Below are 6,010 nucleotides of genomic sequence, written 5' to 3' on the forward strand. Positions count from 1 at the left end.
TCTTTACAAAATTCTCTTAATGGAAAAAATTTCAATTCCCTGGGAGACTGTGAAAGGCACCTGGAACAGTTCTTTGCTCAAAAAGATAAAATGTTTTGGGAAGAAGGAATTATGAAGTTGCCTGAAAAATGGCAGAAGGTAGTGGAATAAAAGGGTGAATACGTTGTTCAATAAAGTTCTTGGTGAAAATGAAAAATGAGTCTTTCATTTTTACTTAAAAACTGAAGAGACTTTTTGGCCAGCCCAATAGTTTCTTAGCTTCTAGCCCCTGCAATACATGTATGGGTAGATATATACGTTCCTAAATATTTCAGTGTGTGTTTCCTAAAAACAGGGACTTCCCTTATGTAACCACAGTAAAATGATCACAATCAGGAAATTAACACTGATACAATACTATCTAATTTACAGATCTTATTCAGATTTGGCAATTATCTTAATAATGTATTTTATAGCAACACATTGCATTCAGTTATCATGAATCTTCAGTATCATTTAATTTTTAATCTTTCTCAGTCTGTCCTTGTATTTCATCACCATTATATATATATATATATTTAAAGACAGGCCAGTTATTAAAAAATTTTTTTTGCCTATTTCAATTTGTCTCCTGTTTTTCAAGATTAGATTCAGGTTATGCATTTTTGGCAGGAATACCACAGAAGTAATGTAAGTAATGTTATCAGGGGCACATGATGTGGATTTGTCCATTCCTAGTGAGATTAACTTTGATCACTCTGTTAAGTGGTGTCTGCCAGGTTTCTCTAGTGTAAAATCCTTATTTTTCCCTTTGTTAAAAGTATCTTTTGGGCTTCCCTGGTGGCGCAGTGGTTGCGCGTCCGCCTGCCGATGCAGGGGACACGGGTTGAGCCTGCGCGTCCGGAGCCTGTGCTCTGCAACGGGAGAGGCCACAACAGTGAGAGGCCCACGTACCGTTTAAAAAAAAAAAAAAATTAGTATCTTTTGGAAAGATACTTTGAGATCATATAAATAGTCTCAAATAATAGATACATTGAGACAATGTAAGTATCCTATTACTCTTCAAAGTTTTCCCCAATTGTTTAGCATTCATCAAAAATTCTTCCTTGTAACAAGTGATGTTGATGATGACGATGATGATGATGATGGTTTATGGTGATTTTCTAACTCCAACTTTCCTTCTATACTTATCAATCAGCATTCTTGTGTAAATAAGACCTCTCCTTTCCTATTTATTTATTTACTTATTTATGTCAGGATGGAATAGTAGATTCCTACTTTATTCAATGGGCTGAAGTCTGTTACTATGTGCATTTTGATGCTGAAATCGTTTCAGATTTGGCCAGTGGAAAAACCTTCACTCAATGTCCTTTTGAAGTCTCAGATTCTTTGAGCACGTCCTTGTTTTCTGGCACAAGATGATCCATGCTCATTTTGTACTTTCTCTGTCTTGGAATCAACCATTTCAACAAGCAGACTTGATTTAGAGGAGAAAGATCTGGTTGTATCTAAGAAGTTTTAATTAACGCCTGCTCAGGTTCATCCCAGCTTATGCTCTTTTTAGCATGTTTCCATAGTTGATATGTGGTTTCTTTTTTCATCTTGCTCATCATTGGGTGCCTCTATCTAGATACTGTTTTGCTCTGACAGAATCCGGGAATTCCTTTCCCACCCGATAAGAGGGACTTTCCTCATGGACCACACACAATTGGAGAGGGTCTACCTGTTCAGTGAATGGCCCTTCATGTTTGCCAAAAGAATTTTCATTGTTCACACATCCATTTTTCTCCCACAATCCTCCCATTTCACCTCATTCAGCATGGGAAGGAGTTGAGGTTATTGATCTAGTTTTATCCTCTCTGGATTTGAGAAAGTCAGCGAGAATTCTCAAGTTTATTAACATACCAGTATGACCTCTGGAAATGGGGTGTTGGTTGGGAATAGAGTTAAGAGCTAAGCCATGATGCACTTTTTCATCCCTATTCATAATCTTCTATTTCCTTCTTTGACCATGAGATTTTGAATGTTATGGCATTAAATTATTGTTTCCTATTGGTCACAAAAGAAGAAAATTCAAATTGACATATTAAAATTTTGTTGTAAAATCTACATGGAAATAACAAGAAGACGCCATTGCACACCTAACAACATGGCTAAAATTTAACAGACAGATAATACCAAGTGCTGTTGTGCACATGGAATAATAAGAATGCTCATATTACGTAGGAAAGTGTAAATTAGTACAACTGACACTATCTATTAAAGCTAAACATATACCTACTATGTTATCCAGAGATTCCATTCCTGGGCTTAATCCAAGGGGGAAAAGTGTTATGTCCACCAAAAGATTTTACAAGAATGTATATGGTGGCTTTATTCATAACAGCCCCAAGTTAGAAACAATCCAAATGTCCTTCAACAGAAAAATGGATACATGAACTGTGGTATGTTCACACGATGGAAAACAACACAGCAATAAGAAATAGTATACTATGGCTGTATCTATCTATAGTATAGTTGTTACTGAACCAAACTTGAGTCTGCTTACCTGCTCACAGTAAAGCCCAATCTACTGACACCAGGGTGTGTTGAAGGAAAGTGCAGTGTTTATTGCAGGGTGCCAGGCCAGGAGTCCAGGTAGTTAGTGCTCAAAAGACCCGAACTCCCTGATGGCTTTCAGGGAAAGGTTTTTAAAGACAGGGTGAAGGAGGGGGTTGTGGGTGTGTGATCAGCTTGTGGACATTCTGACTGGTTGGTGGTGAGGTAATTGGGAGTCAACATCATCAGCCTTCTGATTCCAACCAGTCTGGGGTCTCCGTGCTTGTGATCAGCATACAGTTAAATTCTTCCACCTGGTGGGAGTTTCAGTATCTGCAAAATAGCTCAAAGGATATGGTATGGCTCAGGGATCAAACCCGTACCCACTGTGCTGGAAGCACGGAGTCTTAACCACTAGACTGCCAGGGAATTCCCTGGCTCAGATTATTATCTATAGCCCTTGAGGAGGAACTAAAGGTCCTTGACTTTGGAGTTGAGGTTATTGATCTAGTTTTATCCTCTCTGGATTTGAGAAAGTCAGCGAGAATTCTCAAGTTTATTAACATACCAGTATGACCTCTGGAAATGGGGTGTTGGTTGGGAATAGAGTTAAGAGCTAAGCCATGATACACTTTTTCATCCCTATTCATAATCTTCTATTTCCTTCTTTGACCATGAGATTTTGAATGTTATGGCATTAAATTATTGTTTCCTATTGGTCACAAAAGAAGAAAATTCAAATTGACATATTAAAATTTTGTTGTAAAATCTACATGGAAATAACAAGAAGACGCCATTGCACACCTAACAACATGGCTAAAATTTAACAGACAGATAATACCAAGTGCTGTTGTGCACATGGAATAATAAGAATGCTCATATTACGTAGGAAAGTGTAAATTAGTACAACTGACACTATCTATTAAAGCTAAACATATACCTACTATGTTATCCAGAGATTCCATTCCTGGGCTTAATCCAAGGGGGAAAAGTGTTATGTCCACCAAAAGATTTTACAAGAATGTATATGGTGGCTTTATTCATAACAGCCCCAAGTTAGAAACAATCCAAATGTCCTTCAACAGAAAAATGGATACATGAACTGTGGTATGTTCACACGATGGAAAACAACACAGCAATAAGAAATAGTATACTATGGCTGTATCTATCTATAGTATAGTTGTTACTGAACCAAACTTGAGTCTGCTTACCTGCTCACAGTAAAGCCCAATCTACTGACACCAGGGTGTGTTGAAGGAAAGTGCAGTGTTTATTGCAGGGTGCCAGGCCAGGAGTCCAGGTAGTTAGTGCTCAAAAGACCCGAACTCCCTGATGGCTTTCAGGGAAAGGTTTTTAAAGACAGGGTGAAGGAGGGGGTTGTGGGTGTGTGATCAGCTTGTGGACATTCTGACTGGTTGGTGGTGAGGTAATTGGGAGTCAACATCATCAGCCTTCTGATTCCAACCAGTCTGGGGTCTCCGTGCTTGTGATCAGCATACAGTTAAATTCTTCCACCTGGTGGGAGTTTCAGTATCTGCAAAATAGCTCAAAGGATATGGTATGGCTCAGGGATCAAACCCGTACCCACTGTGCTGGAAGCACGGAGTCTTAACCACTAGACTGCCAGGGAATTCCCTGGCTCAGATTATTATCTATAGCCCTTGAGGAGGAACTAAAGGTCCTTGACTTTGTTTAATGGCTAAACTATTATTATTTTGTCTTGCTTGATTGTTTTCCTTTGCTTCTGCATTTTCTCACTTCTCTAATTAAATTTATTCTTTGGAACTTGGAGAAGGCCTAGGTGGCTAGTTTTTCTACAAAGAGGCAGGTGGAGGACATTGCAGGGGGTGGTGGTGGTGGTCATCTGCCCTGCAAAGGCCCCATAGGGTCCTCCTGCTCAGTTACATAGATTCATGGATGAGGCTCACAGATATTAAGTGAAAGAAGCCAGACACAAAAGAGTACATAATATACACTGACATTTCTATGAAGTTTAAAAACAAGTAGAGCTAATCTACGGTGCTAGAGGATAGACTAGAATTTTTCTTTTGGGAGAATAGGCTTGGGAGGAAGCACAAGGGAGTCTTTTGGAATGCTAGAAATGTTTTATATCTTGATATGGGTGATTACACGTGGAAAAATTCATCAAAATGTGCACTTAAGATTTGATTTGTTCATGGTACTTTAAGTAAGTTAATTAAAATTAAAATTAACAATTTTTCAGTGGAGAAAAAAAAGATCCAGAAAAAGATAATTCCTGTAGATTGAAAATCAAGTGGAAGAAGTTAAATTTTTTTTAGAAGTTAAATTTAACAATGTCAAAAAAAGTATCTGTTCTTTATATAGTTCAAAAAATTTAATACAGAAGGGAAAATAAAACATTAAAAACTAATAGGAACGATTAGATTTCCATCTTTTTCTACCCTCTTGATTGATTTAGATATCATGAAAAGTGTATCTTCCTTGTAAATTTGAAAGAAATCACCTATAAATCACTCATAAATGTCTTTCAATGGATTCATGTCGTTGACTTTCCCAGTGTCTTTTTTTTTAACATCTTAGTATAGTAGTATAATTGCTTTACAATGGTGTGTTAGTTTCTGCTGTATAACAAAGTGAATCAGCTATACATAAACATATATCCCCATATCTCCTTCTTGCGTCTGTATCCCACCCTCTAGGTGGACACAGAGCACTGAGCTGATCTCCCTGTGCTATGCGGCTGCTTCCCACTAGCTATCTATTTTACATTTGGTAGTGTATATATCCCAGTGTCTTCTTATTGTCATTGTTTTGTTTACATCTTCTGCTTCATTTTGAATTAACTTTGGTGTTTTTATTCCTAGAAATTGTTTATTTTATCTAGTTTTTTTTTTAATGAGCAGAGATGGTTTTATTATTCTCCGTATTATCTTGATTAAATTTGCCAGAAGGGTTTTATTTGTTTGCTTGTTTCTGCCTTGGCCACTAATTCTTCAGTTGTCAGTCTGGTCCTTTTCCCTCCCGGATGTTTTCGAGATATTCATCTGCATTCATTGAGCTTGCAGTCTAGTTACGCAAACAACCATTTGGTAGGAAAATGAAGAGTCCCTGGCCCCTTTTAATAAAGTAACTGATAATTTTAGAAACTTTTCGAGGAGATAATTTCAAAATCCTCAGTGAGTTTTTACATTTTATTTTAAATTTATTTTTATTTCGGGTGTCTTAAATCATTTGTTTAATCGTTTCTAATCACTTTCAGGCAATTATCTTTGCCGTGAGAAGTTCATCCTAAATTTGGTTTGATTTTATCAAACTACACTATTTCCAGGAATTTTTGTTTGTCTTACTATTCTGGTTTTGATTTTTACCACCTGACAGGCTGCTAGGACTTCAGGAACCACCTGCCAAAACAAGAAAAGTACGAGTCGATTAGAAAGCTCTCTGGAATCAGTGTTGGTCATGCCCTTCACGACCTCTCTCTCGCGAGATTTGGAAACCGGAAGTGAATTAT

The sequence above is a fragment of the Physeter macrocephalus genome, chromosome 1 (assembly GCF_002837175.3).
Source record: "Physeter macrocephalus isolate SW-GA chromosome 1, ASM283717v5, whole genome shotgun sequence".
NCBI lineage: Eukaryota > Metazoa > Chordata > Mammalia > Artiodactyla > Physeteridae > Physeter > Physeter macrocephalus.